Consider the following 19,959-nt stretch of genomic DNA (forward strand, 5'->3'; position numbering starts at 1 on the left):
AATTGGAAGAAAGACATTTTCTAGCTGAAACAGTGTTCTCTGATCATATTTTTGTCTCTTTTCTTCTTAGCAGGAGACATAGAAAATAATGAGAATTTTATTATCCTAAAAGCTAACTTTAAAAAAAAAAAAAGAAAGCCTATACTTAAACCCTCAGCGGAATCAGGACTTTATGTCTTAAAGCAATTACGTTATCAGATCCCAATTCTTCAAAACATTTAATTACTGAATATATCTCTTCATCTATTATGGAACTGCCAAGTACACTTTCCTGACTCAGGGTCATCAATATCAACCTAATCTCACTGTGACACAAACTTATTTAAAACTTCAGTAAAGAAATGGACCAGACTCTATCCTTGGTTAGTTTTCAAGAGCTCCAGAAGAATGATAACCTCTCCTTTCATGCTCCCAGAAACAAAACTATGACCAGTCTTATTTTCAGCTGCCTTACAAGAGTTTCAATGTTCATTGTTTTTAATTAGCCAGAACATAACTGGTATTTATACTAAGAAAAGTACATGCATTCAGTATATATATACTGAATTGAGTAACTGTGTTTAAATTGCTATTGATCGTTGTTCTCTATCTTTTTTGAAGATCACCTTCTATGATTATGAACTCATTTTAATTAAAACATCATTAGATTCTGAAATTTATATATCAAGTGAGAGATGGCATTTTCTGTAAGAGGCAAACTCACAGTTCCAGAAGCAGCTTTGCACACATCCCGTAGTGCATACCACCATAAATTCAGTGAAGGAAATGTCACCAAAGGACTTATACCGTGTAAGTACAGCAAAAGGCAGACACACTGGAGGGCAGATCAGAGCAGCATACATCAGCAGGATGCAGGAAGCACAAGGCCTTGATTAAGGGAGAAAAATTAACATCCTGCACAGTCATAAAAGCCACCTTAATGGTATGACTCAGCTTTCCAAAGAGAAACTATGTATGTTCATTTTCCACGTTGTGATTAACTGTTGATAGTTGCTGCCACTGCACAAACTACTTGTTTCATGAGTTATTAGGTAAAGCCAAGCTGATTATCTCATTTGCCACAAGGTCATCACAGTCACAACCCTCTGCATTGTACCTGTGGTGCTGGGGGGGGGTGGGATTTAGAGTACAAGTGTCTTAATCCATGCCTTTAGACTTTGGAACCAAGTAAAAGAGTAGTAGGAAAAGTCTCAGCTGTATTCCACCAGTAACATCAGTCTTTGCTTCACAGAATCAGGAGATAATTGAAGCTGAAAGAGTTGCCTGGACATCATATGATTGAATGCCCCAATTAAACTTGGATCAACAGGGTGTTGTTTGGTCAACCTTTAAATATCTTCAGAGGTGGAGATTCCACAATCTTTCCATGCAGCCTATTCTGTTGTTTGATTACAATCATTGTGAAATCAAAATTTTCTGTTTCCTGCTTTTGGTTCTTTGAGGGCTTCGTTGCTCTGTATTTGGCTGCAAGTCTGGAAACTTCTCTGTGGAAAATAGGCTTTATGTTTCTTCAAACTCTTTATTCACACTCATTTCTAGAATGGAAATTTCTGCATCTAAGCAATGTTTGGTCTCCTCATGTACCTTTCAGTTGAACTCCTTTATACCAGTAAGCGAAATACGGTTAAGGCATGGACTCCAACATGGGCCTGCTGTTGACTATACAGTTTAACTGTAACTGTAATCCCTCACAGGGTTTTGCTCAGGTTAGGCAACAGTGTTCCAGGCTGACATGATTTCTAAGCCACCATGGACCAGAAGATATTCTCACCATATGTAACTGCTGTGAGAGGAACATGGACTTTTTATTATAAATCTCACAGGATGGGGTCTTCAACTGCCTCAAATTTCTAGATATAATACGAGATTTACAAGTATACATACTCTGAGATGCCAAGGACACTGCATCACACTTCTATGACCAACAAGTTAGTTCATTGCACTGACTTGTTTATGTTCCTCAAAGCCAAAGATAACAAAGAAAGTGCTGAAAAATGCAACACATTCCATATGTATGGAATGGTTGTGCAGACACATGAGTTCTACAGACATGGATGACTGAAGAGCTCATAGGGCTATGAAGCCTAAGAAAACATCTGGATCTGCTCTTTTACAAAGTAAGGCATAGGTTTTTGGAATCAGGTTGGGAACTTACTTTTCTACTGAAAAGCACAATTAGGATCTCATTCTAAAAGTACCAAGAAGTCCACAGCTTAAACAACCAAATACTATAACTGGTTATTCCAAATACACTGCTGAGGAAATCTTCCTCTAATTGTATTCACCCCTTCAGTAACTGATGAGAGAAGCTCTTGTGAAATGGTGACTGATTTCTATAGTAATAGAATCTGTTAGCACTGACCAAATTTATGTGCTCTACTCTGATCTGTAGAAAATACTCAATGCCTTGAAAATTATTTTACTTCTTCTTATGGCAGGTTTTGAATCTTGTTGATAAAGCTTATTTTAAGAAGCATATTGATTAAAGCAGGGATAATTAATGTGTGCATCCCTCAAAAAAGGCATAACCATTTCTAATAAATTAATTGTGTAAATATTTATCTTCAAAATTAATCTGATCAGAAACAGTGAATTGTATTTCTTAACATGATAGCTATTCAGACTTGTTGGGCACTCTCAGGGATACCATTTCTTGGGATCAGCTAAACATAAGGGGTTGTAATACAACACTGATGAAAAAGCTCTTTAAACCACTCCAAACTCCTTTAAAAAAAGACAACAAATACATAAACAATATTTGGATGATAAATTTTATTTACAGGCCTTTGCCTTACTATACTGGGAGTGCCCTACTAAATTAAGACAGAGAATCTTTCTTTTAGGAGAATGCCTCCTCACAAGGGAAAACAGGATGAATATCACTCATGAATCTTTCCTCTCCATTTCATGTTTTTAAGGTGCATTTCCATTTTAAACATATTTTTATTTACTTCCAAGGAAAGCTGAAGGCTCAGCATTACATTCTCAGCCTGTTTCTAAGCCACAACACTTCAGATTTTGGCAGTATAACCAATGTTTTTTCACACTAACCCTCTCCTATTAGAAGCTGATACTAATTGTATTTTTAATAAACTATGTCTTGACAGAATGTCTTGCGCAAATCTGTCCCCTTCTACAGCCTGAGGATAATATTAAGAGTATGCTTTCTCTCAGTGAAATTCCAGCAGCAGGTTACATGTGTACCCCTGTTTGTTACTGTCACAGACATGAGGCTAACAGGGTAGAAATAAAAATCATCTGCCTCGATCACAGTGGTAGCAACTCTCACAACTTAATGCAAATTACAACTGACTTTTTTTCTTAACATCCCATGTCCTGAATTCATGTGATTTATAGGGAGAAATACAGTCTCCTCTGGAACATAAAAATTCTTAGTCCAGTAGATGCAGAAGAAAACTAGAAAGCACAGCTAAAGTGTACCTGAAAGGCTTATAAATCAAGAAGCAATAAATGACTATTGATTAAATCAGTATTCTATCATTTGGAAGAGGTTTGGAATAGCTGGGCTGAAAGGCTTGAATTGCCTGTGAGGAAGGAAAAGGGCAAACTATTATTTATCATCACATAGCTTCTTAGTGTAGAGGTACCTAAATTTATTACAGTTTTAAGGCATGCAGTAAGGGCTAGTAAGGGCACTCGTTTGTTTTAATGATCATAGATGTTAGTAGATCTTATGCTTATCCATTATTGATTGAAGACAGTAAAATGTCATTCAGGGATCAAGAAAATTAGATATGACTATTTTTCTCCTGTCAGAACTTGAACTTTCAAAGACTGATGAAGCAGTCAATGAATAGACAAGGACCGAAGGATGCCCATTGATGAAATAACCTCATTTCCACAATGATGGAGGAGTTAAGGGAAGAAACTTCACCGTAAACTATCCTCTGCTTTCAGGGTGGTTATGCGAAGCCTTTAGAACACCACCAATTAATTGTTTATGTATTCAGAATTATTTATTTTACTAGTCACAAATCACTGGATCTCAAAAAGGCATGAGGTCCAACATTTCCATTCTCCTGAGACAACAAGGCAATACCTGTGTGCTGTGTTGCCTTGAAGAAGCAGTAAGTTGTTTCATGCCTGAAGAATTTTGCTGCTACTTTCCTTCCAGAAAAGCAGTATTTTGAGATCCTCAGATATGATACATTTTTTTCTGAAGTACAAAATTATTAATAATATTTAAACAAGTCAGCTGTCAAGGTTTTTGTATCCTAAATCAAAGCATTGTTCCAATGCTTGTTGCCATAGAAATGAAACATCTCCATTTCTTCATACAATGCTGTTCACTTCCAATACAGCCAGTGTACTTTTCATACTAATCAGCATTTAATCTGAAGTGTTTAAAGAAGTATTATACCAGTCCTTAAATATGGAGATGGCAATATTACTGAAGACATTTCTGTTTTTCTGAGCAGACTTTCAGTTCAAGAAGAAAAATGTTGGCAAGAAAATGGAAGGACATATTTCTGTAGTGCAAGAAAATAAACCTTCACCTAATTGAGTACTGGGCTGATTTTTTTAATATAGAAATTTTCAAACCACAGATTTAATATAGAAAATTTCAAAACCACAAACCCAGAGGTTTTGATTGCATTTTTTTTTTGTTAAATAAAGATATAGTAAACATAAATATAAGCTAAATTAAATATAAAGATGCCTTCAATAAGAGGAAAAAAAAATCATTATACTGTGTGAAGATCTTGGTAGTATTTCCAGAGTGGAAGTCAGAGAATACAATGGAGGACCCTTCATGATTTCAGGCTTTAACTAGAGCTGCCTTTTCCACCTCTAAGGGACCTCCCTGCACATCTGCTTCTCCTGATTCACAAGCTCTCACAGTTCAGTCACTCTCTCCAATTAGCCTGTAATTCAGCAAAGACATTTCTTGATCAATCAAGTCTAAGGATGTCAACCAACATGGGCTGGAACCAGCAAAATTTCTTTCCCAAGACTTGTGAACAAACACAATGTGCAACAAAAGAGGCTGTTTCTCTAGGACAGAATCATAATACTAAAAGGAATACAGCATTCAGAGGAAAAACTGGCTTATGCTTTACAAATTTCTTATTATCTAGGGTTTTAGTGATCTGATTTAACCTTGGAATCTTCCATTTGCCTATACTTTTGACGGCTATTTTTGAACTGCATATCTTCACAATCTATTTTTCAGCTGCTGCAGAGGATTTGGCACTTTTTCCTTCCTCTCTTCCCTCTCCAAAAACCAGCCCTCTTTCTCTTCTCAGCCATTATCAGCAGTGTTAGGACTAGCCACCTCCATGGTTATTTGTTTAAAAGCACACCCTGTATTCCTGCTACTGTTTTACCATTTATGCCTGGTTTCAACAAGTCACTTTTATCTATCTGTGTGAATTCAAGCTGGGTGATATCAGACTGACAGACTGAGATGTAAATAAGTTTCATAAAGAAAACACACTAATCCAAAAATTTCTGTGCTCTCTGTAGCATATTGTTGCCTTCCCCATGACAGTCTGGACTGTGAAGAGAAGCAGGATTGCTTGTCACAAGTGAGGCATGCTCACATCCTTTTCATGATCGTGTAGGTGGGATAAATTTCTGGGTGGGGAAGGATGCAGTTCCCTGAACACAGATTCATAGTGCTATTTTGGAGGCTGTAAAATTGTAGCCCTGTTTATATATATTCACCATTAAAGGTTAAAAGCCACAGTCTTTTTATTGGCCTAACAGTGTAGGGTTTTGCCTTGGCTTGCACTGGTTTTAGTTTGCCTAAACTGTGATAACAGTAGCGTAGCTGTCAGTTGACAATTGCCTGAGCTCATTTCAGTTTAAATTTGGCTTTGCAAAACTGTGTGTTGTAACCCCTGGTGTCAGTTAGCAGACAGTAGAAAAGAAAGCTTTCCTGTGTAGAAGGAGCTATCTATGACCCTGGAATAAAAACATGAGCACAGAGGTCAATTACTGGTCCTTGAGTGAGTACAGAATTGTGGGTCAGGTGAAATTAGCTTCAGGGATAACAGAGTTAGAAAAAAGCTAGTATGATGCGGAACTGCAGTCCAGTGAGGAAAAATCTAGTAGGCAGATTGTGTCAACATATAAATCAGCCTTAATCATATGCAACACCATATAAAAGTGGGGGAAGAAATCGCTGCCACCACTACCAAACTGTTCCTGGTGAAGAATGGGGTATGTGATATGTTACGGTAGGACACCCCACGTACACAAAAGTACATGCACACACACACACTTTCTTCTCAGTGAAGATCAGCTAAAACTTTGGTCAGACCAATACTGACTTTGGGGCTCTGCTTATTAGCTATATTCCCTTTTAGTCCATAACACAATGTTAAGCTGAATACAGTGACCGGGTTGGCCATTAGTGCTCTAGGGTGGAGTCGGTAACCTCTATCTTTTGCAATATAGCTGTGTGCCCCATGAAAGTGCATTGAATATTCTAGGATGTTCCAGTAGCAATCAGAACCCTGTTTTTGCAGCTGAATACCATCCTTAATATCCGTTTCTTTTTCTTCTTTCTCTTCCAAACCACCCTTTCAGCTGTAGAAGGAAATCACCATGTAAGTAGCTTTCAGTCACACAAGCTGTGCCTGCACAGGGCTGCTGCCAGCTACATCTGGCAACCACCCTAGCTCCAGTGAAAGGGAAGTGTACACAAAGCTCACTACAAAATGTTGTGTCTCAGTTCTCCTCCTGTTTTGCTGTGGAGCCAGATGGAGATGATGAGCAGGCCAAAAGGAAGGTCAGCAGGAAGCCAGGCAGGTGAAAGTGAGCTGGTTGACAAGCATTCTAGGCATGCAAAATTTCAAGTAGAAAGAAATATTGGGCAGTAGGCAGTAAATTGTGATGGCTATGGTAGCAGATTCAGATTAGTCATGTCAATGATTCTAAAACAGGGATCAAAGAAAATAATGGATTCCTTTCACCTATGTATCAGTCCTGATATACAAAAGAGCTCTATTGAGACTTAATGAATGACATTAGGTTTTCAACCCAAAATAACTTCCTCTCTGTTGTTCTTCAGGTTTCCAGATTCTCATATGACATGGTTCAAATACAGTACTTGGGGCTCCTATTCCATCACCATCAAAATGAGGTTCACCATTGATTTCAATAAAAACTGGAATAGTCACCCATAGATTTTAAAGCATATCACAGGACCTACTGTCTGTGAATAGTTCATTTGTGATGTCTGCAGGAAAGGATTCTTGGCCCAGCAATCATAGAATCGTGCAGTTCATTCTCCTCACATGATCAGGGCAAGTGGGAATGCATAGACACATCAAGGGGAGCATGAATTCTATGGTGGTTTTGTCCTTGTACACTAACAAACCCTCAGGGGATAAAACAGAAGTTGCCACAGTGATTGATTTCCTTATTTCACAAGTACATGTTTGCCAGTGAGGCAGCACACAACTGCAGTTCTCAGCTGTCACTTAGCAAAGTTGCCACCAAGTTCACTGAGAGTTTGGCTGAAGAATTTGCCTATAGTGCCAACGCATGAGAGCACTACTTCTTCCACTAATACAATCTTTTATGGCAAAACACAATGACAGCTTCTTCTTTCTGTTCCACATTAAGGCTTCTGCATAAACTTAATCAGTACACCGTGGACCACCCACAGGCTGTCACAGAAAGCACTTCCAGTATAAGAGACAAGCTTACTGTACAGCTCCTCAATTATGGACCAAAACTCCCTCATCTAAATTCTGTTCATTCTTTAGTCAAGTATTTCTTGCAATCAGTGCCTAGCAATCTAATTCATAAAGTCTCTTTTTGCCTATAATTTACTTGGAGAAATGAACATACTGATCTAAATAAAGATCGCATCCAGCTTCTTAGCTCATTTTGGCCTTTCTTTCAAGCGGATGGACAGACAGTAACTATTTAATTGATAATTCAACTATGCAGATCTACAGATGTGAGTATTTAAAAGGTGTGCACTAAATATCCATTTTGATATATTTTTTAACATTTTGAAATATATAGTCATTCAAACATACTTGCTATCACCAAGCATCTACCCATACTCTGCAGCCTTTCACCTTCAGCAATCAAAGGATGGTGTTTAGAGAGAACATACTGATGAAACTGCAAAAGTACCATGATTGTAAAAGATTTTCCCTCAGCTTTCAGCTGAACACAAAACAGTGTTTCACCTTTAAAAGAAATCCTACTAATGTACTAGCATCAATTTTCCAGCAGTGGTAAACTGTGATCCAGGAAACTCATTTTTCAGCATAATAACCAGTGAATTGCTCGGCTTGTCTCTTTGAATGGCATGTACCTGGGAAAATCAAGTTTTCTTCACCTCTCAGAACAGAGAGCCATAACAGGCATTTTTAAACTGGCACACATTTGCTGTGCAACATAGTCAGTGGGCTTTAGATTATGGATAGGCAATAATTATGATTCCTGTGTGAATTACTATTGATAGAGTACTCCATATGCCTTCCTGAGGATGGAAAAAGCTGGAGAAAGTGACAGAGATAGTACTGGGAGTTTGTTTTTGGCAGTGTAGTGATGACAAAAGAGACAGTCATTAGGGATCACTTGGGGTTGACCAGGATAGTCATGCAACTATTGTGGTGGAGTTCAATGACTGACTGGAGTGTTATTACAACTGTATGAAGCTTAGAGTGCAGTTAAAGGGGCTGTGAAGTTGTCCTTATGGTCATTAATAGCTGTGGTTGTGTGAAATGATGTTTAGATTGAAGGGATGGAGAGTGGTGAATGGGCAAAGTTGTTTTGGTCTGAGGACAGTGAGTACTAAGGTGAGAAGGCTAGAGTGGTATTACCAGGACATGGTAGATGTGGGAGGAGTTAAATGGATACTGAGTTATTGGAACAGTGCTTAAGTGAGATTCAATGCAATGGAAATAAGGGAGTGGGAATAGTATAAATCCTAGAGATTGGAGATACTGGATATGAAATGCCTATATCATACTGGGTTGGGAGGGCTAGAACAACCCTGGGGATGTGAATTTGTATGAGAGGAGACTGGGGAGATCTGGTCTCACTCAGCAGAGAGTGAGTGAGACAAGGAACAACAGGGAGAAGACAGGCCCAAGAGACATAAGATGACCTAATGAGGCACAGGGTGCACATTTCAGAATCACAGCAGCATCGCCTCTAGAAAGGAAGGATGAGGGAGACCATATCTACTGGCTTCATCTGAGATAGCTCAGGAATCTCAACAGCCTAATGAAATCATACCTGAAATATGCTTTAGCTTAGTGAAATTGTTCCCTTACCAGCATAAAATGCTATCTGGTGTTTTATATTTCTCAACTTTACTTTAAAAGCAGTATCATTTCTATCCATTTTACAGACATGCAGTCAGGCTTAATTTCTGAAGCACCTGGAGATTCTCAGATGAAGTAGCTGCATAAACGCATGCCAGTTGGAAGAGCAGATACATGCAAGCTGGTGGGTATTTGTTAGGTGCTCATAGAATAGCATGAGAGCTACACTAAACCATGTGAGGCTTCACTAGGCATGCATGATTTATCTTTTTTCTTATCCTAACACCATCTAGTGCTGCAGCTCCCTAATCTCAGTGCGGTTTGTACAACTCTGTCTTGTCAGTAGTCATTAAAACATATTAGTGATATAGGGGTATTAAGTAAAGGTTGGCAACTGTATGTGTCAAAACGTATCTGAATGATAACAGCTTGTCAGTTGAATAGATTTCCAAAGAAGGTAGTTGAAGTTCTATTCTAGAGAAACTGAAGAATAGGTGAGATAAATTGGTGGTGAGAAAACAACAACAGAGCCAGAAAGATAGCAGGGGACTAGACTTAACCACACATGGATTTGTCTAATTCTGTTTTGTGATATATTATCTGTTTTTCAACATTTGCTTATTAAACACATTAGATCAATAGTAATCACAATTGACACTTTCTAACAACCAGTTTGAGGGCACTGAGTACCTTCCACTTGTGAACAAAATGAAATTAAAAGCAAGGTATAATTGACTCGGATATAGGTGATTTAAATTTAGAAACATTTGAGTTTAGAAAAAATATCCATAGTTTCAACATAATTTTCACTCATAAGCTTTCATTATCACCATCTGGAAGTGACCATCACTATCTTTGTAGAAAACACAGAGACATGGTACTAAGGATAGAAGACTGAGAACCCAAAACATATGACCTGCCACTAGCCGACAATGTGGAACTATCAGTTCAGAATCAGGTTCTCAGATGAATTTATTACCATATATTTCTCCTTCGCCAAGATAATTTTCTTGCTTTTAATGTCTACAAGGAAATTATAGTCTGTATGACTATTTTCACAATTTATCTTAATTAACAGCCTGAGCTTTCAAGTACATTCCAGATATTTTAATATTACGCAACCAATTAGTACTATCTTTATTCCCTTAACTCATCAGTGGAAATTTCCTTGCACATAAAGATAATTCCCAGCTTGATCTCATTTGAAGACAGAACTAAAAAGATCTGGAAACCAAAAAAGGTTTTGTAAACGTAGGCATTTTAAAGAATTCTGATTGAAACATTTTAGCTATATAGATTACACAAGGGGAAAATTTGTATACTGAGGTACGAAAACTATCAGCAAGATGTGGCTTTAGTGGATTTAAAGGTCACATCTTTGTAGCTGTCAAGTGCCTGGCAAGCTAATATCTCTCAGTGTTATTTCCAGAATTTAAATTGGAAATAAGATGTATGCTTTTAATACTGAAGGTAATGAGCAATTTCAACACACATCCAAAGGAAGCAATAAATCCATTATAACTTGAAGTCTTTGAGTAAGTCTTTTCTCATATTAGGCACTAATTGGCCAGGAGTAGCAGTCAGTTACTGCTACTCAAGGTCCTAAGCTATGCAGGTCAGACAGAACTTCAGTTTTCCTTTCTAAAAAATCTGACTCTATGGAGAAAAAGCATCCAGATCCATCACCTCAGAGTCTATGTTGCAACAACAAAGCAATGACCAATGACCATCAGCTTTCAAGATCCTGGACTTGTTTACACTAAGCAGAAACCTGGCTTTCAGTGGGTTATCAATGGTAAGCATTCTAACTTTAGAGGTTTTTGACATCAAAGCATTTCCTGACTGGATAAAAATAAGTTGTTCCTGTTTTCTTGCAGCTATTTTTTCCTATTTAACATAAAATTTGCATTTTATGTTGTTGTTCCCCCCCCTCCCCCCGGGTCTTGCAACTGTGATTAAATATTATATGACTGTAAGGACAAGGTGAAAACTATAGACTAGAATTGACGATGTACTGTACCAAACTACAAATAAAAACATTAAACAGTGTTGATGTGTAATTTGTTTGCCTCCTGGTGACAACAGCTATATATACCCACTTCTGAAGTTACATACCTCTTGTGGTTGAGGAGATTTAGGTAATTGGCATTATCAGAGCTTATATTAGGTTTCTTATATACTCAGTGTTTAGTAGGTATCCATATAAATTAAAGGCTATATATTCTACTTGCTGCCTGTTTGGTTTCATTAGTGCTATAAGGAGATATATTTATTTTGGTAGATACAAATGTATTACCTTTTCACAATGAAACATCCCTAGCAGAATATAAACTGTTTTTTGACATTTGAATATCTTTACATCACTCTTCACTTAAACAGATAATGATTTATAGAATACGAGTGTTACATATCAATAACTTTAATAACAGAACTCTGACAGCAATCAAAGGTGAAAAGACATTCTCCACTTGTTTTAACTAAGATATCTATGCAAGATCCATTTGCATGAAATCACAATCTTTCACCAACTGTAGCAGTTACAACTGCCTTTAAGACTAGGAAATTTGAAATTTGAGTTCACTGAGGCAATAATGTGGTTAATATATCAACATGTGGTGATTCCGCACCTCAAATATTGTGTTCATTTCTGAGTCCCTCAATAACAGAAAAGACATTGAGGTGCTGGAGCTGGTCCAGAGAAGGACAACAGCGTTGGTGAAGGGTCTGGAGCACAAGTGTGATAAAGAACTGCTGAGGCACCTGGGAGGTTTAGTCTGGAGAAGAGAAGGTTCAGGGGGGACCTTACTGACTTCTACAACTGCCTGAAAGGAGGACGGAGTGAGGTGGGGTTTGGTCTCTTCTCCCAATCAGCAAGTGGTAGGACAAGAAGAAACAGCCTTAAGTTGTGCCAAGGGAGGTTTAGATTGTATATTAGGAACAATTTCTTCCCCAGAAGGGTTGTCAGGCATTGTAACAGGCTGCCCAAGCCAGTGGCGGAGTCATCATCCCTGGAGGTATTTAAAAAGTGCGTAGGGACATGGTCTAGCAGTAGACTTGGCAGTACTAGGTTAACAGTTGGACTCAATGATCTTAAAGGTCTTTTCCAACCTAAATGGTTCTATGATTCCGTGTAAGGTCAGAAATCATTCTGTGATTTCTATGTAAGATCATAAGTTAGTGTCCAAAACATCAGACCATAATCTCACACAATTCTTCTCAATAAAATCTCATAGCTAGATGTACTTATCCATGTCTATTACTGGGAGTGGAAAGGAGAATGATAAATTCTATATGCTATTCTTTACCTGCCAACATAAAGAAATCTATGTCAAATATCCACACCACACACCTTTATTCTGTACACTAAAATACAAAAGATCTTATACCTCCCTACAAAAATCAGTGTCAAACCTCTTAAGGTTAACAGTGGGATAGGAAATAACCCATTTTTTCCCCATTTGTTTTCTGAAGCTATGTGGTTTTAACACAGACTCACTGCATATATAGATTGAAAAAGAGTATTTAATTAATCTTTCTAGTGAAGATGTTGACCTATATGAATGTTATGGGAGAATTCTGAGAACACACCCCCCCATTTCCTTGATGGTTGTTCTGGACAGTTAGTAATGATGGGAAAGGGAAGCTTTATGCATTTTTCCCAGTTATTTTTTCCCCTTTGGTGTTCTGTGAGCATAGTGCATTAAACACAGCATTATTAATAACTATCTGATGTTAAATCAAGAGGGTTGTTGGGGAGACAAGCTGAAAGATAAAGTCATGATCTATGAGAACTGCTGATAAGCTGAGATGTTTCAGGACTCCAGAACCAAAGGCTCTGAGGAGACTGACTTGACTTTCAGACTAGCTTGCCAATTGTCTCATGACTAGCAAAGCCAAAAAATAAATAAGAGAAATTATGTCTAGACTAAAAGTGAAGAGCATTTCAGGCAGATATTCTGGATACTTGAGGATGGCCAGAAATTCTGTTCAGATCAAGTGTTATATTTCTCCCCTAAGTGTTTCATTTAAATTAATAAAATTATTTTGGCTTAAGAAGGCTCTTTGATGCTCAGTGCTTCACCAAAATGGTTCACAAAGGAAAGAGCTGCAGGCACCAAACCCAGAATTACCATACAGTAAGAACAGCATAAGACAGCTTTGAAACAGGCAGCAGAGCACAACAGCAAGTTGACTAGGTTAATAGAGAGCAGAGCTAGAAAATCCACTCATAGCAGGACAGGCTGGTTTTCTAAGACAAAGTCCAGACAAGGTTCATACAACTTATCTTGGCACTGCACCTTAGCAAGAGGTGTATTGTACTGCATGAACTTAGAGCTACAGTGCTCTACGTCCACTACAGAAACAAGAAAAAAAATGTGTAATTATAGTTAAGAGGAAAAAATCAAAAGGATCACCACTTTTAAAAGAGAACCAAGGTTGGATATATATTATCTAACTAGACAGGTTCAGAGCTTGTGTATGAACACCAGCTCTAACGACATTCATCCGTGTTATTTAATCACTACCATAGTTTGTATGAAGTTTCTGTCTACATCAGCTAATACTGTTCTAAAGAGTGTGTGGCTGTGGCTCAGGGATGGGAATAGCCAAAGCCTTTTTCCACTGGGCAGCTCTATGTGACCTCCTGTATAGTAAGAGTTTAGATGTAGAGATGTAAGCAATATAATGCCAATGGGCCTCTGGTTCCTGTGTTGTTTTATTTAGTAACACAGATGTAGCCAGAGAGACTGGAGGGGTGGTGGTGGTGGTGTGTGTGAGACTGATCCAGCTGTCATTGAGCCATAAGCATTTTTCTCTATAAGAACTGAAAAGGATCTGAAAAAACATTGATAAAACTCTCTATCTTAGTTCTGCAGACTCAAACAAAATAATTCACTTTTTACAAGGTAATTAATTTACCATCAAACTTTTGAAGCACTGGAGAAAATGCATTCCTAGGAGATAATCAACATGTTGAAGAGATCAGATTGATACAGCATCCTTACAGAGACAGACACCCAAGCCCAACTGGACAATTAAAATTTACATAATTCCTGATGTAGGACAGAGCCAAGATGACGGATGAGGCTAGGAGTTGCAAGTCTGAGAAAAGGCAGCACTTAAAGCTCATTTCCTGCAAAATTTCAATATAGTCCACTGCACATATACACCTCCATTCTCAATCATTCTATATGCTGCAATACACAGGAGAACAAGATGTTTTCTAGGTGCCAGATTAAGGGGGAAAAATGTTTCCTACCGTAAATTAGAAATCGATGAGTAAGTTGCCAATGGAACTGCAGGAAATGCAGCCAAACTTACATGAAATGTGTCTTTAAAATGATAAAAGTGGGGTCTTTTGTGAAAATTCTGCATATATAACTCATAAAACTAAGAATAAATAGAAACAGAAAAATATACACAGGGAAAATAAGCCAGAAAAGCTGATTTCTTCGTCTCATTATAATTCAGTAAAAAAAAAAAAAAAGTATAATCTTAGACAAGTTTTGATAACAGATTGTAACCTAGGTAAGTTTACTGAGTCTGAGATTCTCAAAGTGTCATAAAAATTCCATGTTTCTACCTCTGCAACACATTCTGCTTGAATTTAGCTAGCTGAAAATATTGATAAAACAAAAAAAAATTACAAATCTTGGTGGAGCTGAAAGGTGGAAATGGAGTTCTTCTGAACTAAATTGAAATTGACTCTTTCCCTTGTGGATGAAGAATAAAAGCAGAAAGGGAACCACATCTGAGACAGGAAAATATGCAAAATATAGACAAGTCTGTGAGTTTATGAAGGGGTATGAGGAATCAGGGGAATCAATATCTCTGAAATTCAGTGGGAACCAAGCACGCAATTCCTTGAAAATCCTAAATATAATTAAAGGTGGTTTTTTTTCGAATGTGTTAGCCAGCTTTCATTTTAACCATTTTCTTTACCTCTAAAGCATCTGTTGTGGCTGGATGTAAGTGCTACTTGGAGACAGAATCATGACTGCTGTTAAAACTTCAATTTGTTCTGTAAAGGAAGCTCAAAGGCAAAGCAATCAGTAAGTCAGAAGTTAACTGGGATCAGCATTAATAAGAAGGGAGGAGAGAACATGACAAAGGGTGAAGTGAGAAAACCAAGGCCAGGGCCACAGACTCTCAAGGCTGGAGGTAAGCCAGCCTGAAGATGATACTCAAAATGCCTTGGGTCATTCTTTCTCACTGGGCAAAATATCACAAAGCAGCCTTTTCCCTACGTTTTACCTTCCAAAACTGTGTGGCTGCAATCTGACTGCTTATCCTGACTGCCCAACTGTCCCCTAGACTTCCTGTAAAAGCATTCATCTGAGAAGTTCAGGCAGTTTGCTGCCAGTTTAACAGGATAGATGATCAGATATCATATATTTCAATACAGGCCGGGGACTAACTACATAGGTAGTAGCTCTGCAGGAAAAAGACCTGAGGGTCCAGGTAACAAGGAGTTAAATATCAAGTGTGCTCTTGCAGTGATGGAAACTAGTCACAATTTTTCTCCTGCTGTTTGCCATTCTCTCAAGAAGTTACCCAGATTACAGATACACAATGACCCGGCTTTCTATATCTGTGAGATAACTATAGCCACGATTGCACCCCAGACTTCCTTTAAGGTTGGTGAGGGAAAAACAGATGCTTCTGGTGCAAGGTTCATTGATGTCACTGAGGTGAAATAAATCTAGCTCTGGAAGTGCCTATGTTTCTCTATTGACAGTAGAGATCCAGTTGTGACTTTCTCAGGGGAAGACACTAATGCTGTAGACATATACCTTACTTTGTGAATCCCCCCTGCTTTATGAGTTTCAGAATGAAGAGTGTTTCAGGATGTAGGACTCCAAAGTGAGGATTATCTAATGAAGTTTACATAAGCTCCCCCTGCTGCTGACCAATACTGTCAAAGTTTTGATACCAGGGAATCCAGGAACGTAATTTTGTGACATGCTTGCTTCTCCCACCCTTTCCTCCCAGCTAGTTTCCACCTCTTCTCTCTCAGCATCCCAGAATCACTCATTACTTGTGATAAACCTCAATTAATTTCCTGAACCTAACTAAAATAATGGTTCTATTGTCCATTAAAAGAAATGCTCGCGATACTCATTTATTTATTTAATAACTTCCCTTTGTTACATTGGAAACTTCAATATCGCAGATCATGTTCAGGAGCAATTCAGTTTTCCAGCAGTGAAATTACTTTTTCACCCTATCATATTAAGATCTACATTTTGATTTTTCCCTTCATCGTGTACAAGCCAGGGATATAAGAAAAGAGCACACAAAGACAAGATAAGGCAGCTTTTGCAAGAAGAATAAAATATTTGGCTTGTGTAAGTAGGACAGAAACAGGCTATAAGCACCATACTTGATAAGCATACCAGGCACTTCATAGTTTTTTTTACTGGCTTCAACAAGGTTTCCTTTAATCAGAGACTTTTCAGAGTAGAGATTTAATAAAGAAAACTGACAGGTCAAGATACGACCTGTGGCCAAAAGATGGGCATTCCTTCATTCACTGAATCCCCACTTGGCAACACAACCAAAAGAAACCTTGTGAGAGTGTATTTTTCCGTTCTCTTTGACATGCCAAGTCAGCATGTTCAGCAAATATTCTGCTAAATGAGGATGAACTACACAGAAGTATTTGACTAATATCAAGTAGCTGCATATCTGGAGACAACAGAAAAAAGGGTGGCTGTACTAGTATATTAGTAGTTGAGCGGGCTATGGCCTACATTCTTTTTCCTACTGGTGTAAACTTTTACACCTGGTCTGTTCTGTTTTTATGAATTCAAATGTTCTTGTATGACTTAAAAACATTATCAGAGGGATCGAAGACCTTTTCTATGAGGAAAGGCTGAGTTGGCACTGTTTGGCATGGAAAAGGGAAGGCTCTGGAGAGACCTAACTGCAGCCTTTCAATACTTAAAGGAGGCTTATAAGAAAGATAGAGAGGGACTTTTTAATAGGGCCTGTATGGATAAGTCAGTGGATGATGTTGTTAAACTAAAAGAGGATAGATTCAGACTAGGTAGAAGGAAGAATTTTTTTTACAATGAGGGTGATGCAATACTGGAACAGGTTGCCCAGATTTGTTGTAGATGCCCCATACCTGGAAACATTCAAGGACCTATTTGCAAGATTTTTTTATTAATATAACCTTTATATGTTGAAAACAAAAGCAAGTAGAACACACACCAGAACTTAAAGCTGACTTTGTAGTCTGCCACGTGAATTAAATCCATCATTTGATAAAGTGATACTTAGCAACCTGTAATTGCACAGATCAGAGATCATATATCACCTCTTCCCTGAGACCTCTTTTTGGCTATACAACTACCGACAGTCAAGCTCTTTTGCATACCCACATCTGTCCTGCTGTACTAAACATCTGCTGAACCTTTCAGAAAAAGGAAAAGACCATTGCAGAGGACAGCAGTCTGGGGATAAGGCCAAGAAATTCACTGATTTATTCTGTACAGCTTTCACTTTGCTGCAACTTGTCAAGCTGGTATACCAAAGTCATCTGAATAGATATTGCTGGCAAGATTGGCTTGACAGCTTACAAAAGAAATCCAGGGCTCTCATTTTCTGCTGTCTGAATAATACCTCTAATAAGTACAAAAGCAACTGGGTATTTCTTCATTCTGTAGCAGATATCTCTTAGAAAATAATGGGCATATCTACATTTAGTTCAGACTAAAAGTGTACTTTTGAAGCAAATCTCCCAATTTCCACTTCTGTTGTGTTCTGGTTTACATGGTGATATATGCTCACAGAGTATGACAGGTAGGTTCCTGTTGAATGAAACTAAACTAGCAGGTATGCTACAAAAGCACACCTATTGCATAACAGCAGTAGGATAAATTAACAAAAGGACATTAACTCTCAAGGAGCAGCAGGGAGCTACTCACAAGTTAAAAAGAAAACAAACAAATTGACATTTACAGCATTGACATCTGGTCCTTAGTGTCAACAGTCTTCTACAAATATAGATGTTGTGACCCTACTTTATCAGTCCACTGACACTGGACTGATGGTCCACCACTGGGACAATATTACCAAGAATTGACAAGCAGTTGAACTACACTTCCTCAAGACAGCAGCAGCTCTTCCTTGCTCACCTTATTTTTCCAGTATTATATAAGGTACAGCTTTTGTTTGGTTTATTTCACTTATCAAATTTCTTTTGTGAGAGAAAAAATCAAACTCCTCAAAGAACAGTTTGATTTTGCTTATGAAAAATCATCTTACAGTTTTAGTGAGTTGTCTCTCATTTTAATCTCAAAAGTAATGACATTTCCTGTATGCTTTAAATCCATTTGCTTTTCAGCCTGGCAATGGATGGAATCAAATGATGAGTGAAGATATTATTGAAGATCTGAGTCACACTAAAATTTGTCATCAGCTCAGATAAATTAGTAAAAGTGTTTACAAGTTTGTTCCATGGTACCATGTTTGTTAAGTCATGAATATGGACATGTCACTGTGACTGTTACTTGCCCAAAGTGGTAAATGCTCCATCCCTGGCAGTGTTCAAGGCCAGGTTGGACAGAGCCCTGGGTGACATGGTCCAGAGTTAGGTGTCCCTGCCCATGGCAGGGGGATTGGACCTAGATGATATTAAGGTCCTTTCCAATCCAAACCATTCGATAATTCCAGAACTCTATGACTGGAGGAATGAAAAGCATAGAGAAAATTGTTCAGGAGTCTGGAGTTTTAAGTCTGTTTGCTCTTACAGTCAGATGGCAGAACAGAAAATCCATATATCAAAAAGGAGCTGCAAATATTTGAATGGAAAATACAGATCTGCTATTCTGTGTTCTAAACCCATGATGAGAATCATTGCAGAAAACCCAAGAAAAATTTGAGCTGAAGGCAAAAGTTTTGTTTTTCCCTCACTAGACGATGCTAGAGAACGTCACTCAGCACACTTTGGTAACATGTAGAATGGAGAAAGTAATTGTCATTTCGTGGTTAAAGATTTGGAATAAAACTAAGATCAAGTTTCAAAGCAGTGTGAACTGAATTGTTAGGAGGCTAAAAACTAGCAATTACAGTGTTTGGAAGACAAAAAGGATATGAGAATTAAAGGATGACAATTGAATTCACTGAGCAATGTATTCTGAGACTTTTTCCCCAAGCCTCCTAAACAGTATAAACTGGAATGAAGTAAACAGATGAACTGACTGTTATTGTATGCGACTTCTCTTTTGCATACAGCGCTAATCTATTTACATGAGGACAAATCAAGGCTAGAGACATCTGACAGATGACTTAGTTCCTTCATTTTTATCAAAAAGGAAAACTCTGATATTAGTTTTACACTAACTGACAGCATTTCCTAAAGTGGGAGCTCTGCCCTTGTAGGGAGTGTGAAGGACTAGCTCAGGGTAAGAGTTCCGGCAAGGATTTTTAGTCATTCTCCACAGTCTCTGAGTTTTTAAACTTTTCTTCATTTTTAAAAGATAATTCCCAGTTATTAAAGACTCAAAGGGTATTTTCAGAGTCTGCTTCTGAATCTGCAAGAGTGCCTAAGGAATCACTTTGATGTATCAAACTGAGACATTCCTTCCAGGGTTTGCTAAATTCATATGCAGTATTTCGAGTGTCATAGTGGTAATTCTTTTGCTATGATCAGAGTATGCGACAGAGGACAGAAAGTATCTGTTGAAGAAAG

At 38.0% G+C, this 19,959-nt stretch overlaps 1 protein-coding gene across 4 annotated transcripts in view; it reads right to left on the reverse strand.

Annotated features, from left to right (window-relative positions):
- Positions 1-19,959, reverse strand: part of GRM5 (glutamate metabotropic receptor 5) — a 256,806-nt gene that overhangs the window by 197,252 nt on the left and 39,595 nt on the right. The window lies entirely within an intron of this gene.

The sequence above is a fragment of the Pezoporus occidentalis genome, unplaced genomic scaffold (genome assembly GCF_034315485.1).
Source record: "Pezoporus occidentalis ecotype Australia unplaced genomic scaffold, CSIRO_AGI_Poc_V1 ctg6, whole genome shotgun sequence".
Taxonomy (NCBI): domain Eukaryota; kingdom Metazoa; phylum Chordata; class Aves; order Psittaciformes; family Psittacidae; genus Pezoporus; species Pezoporus occidentalis.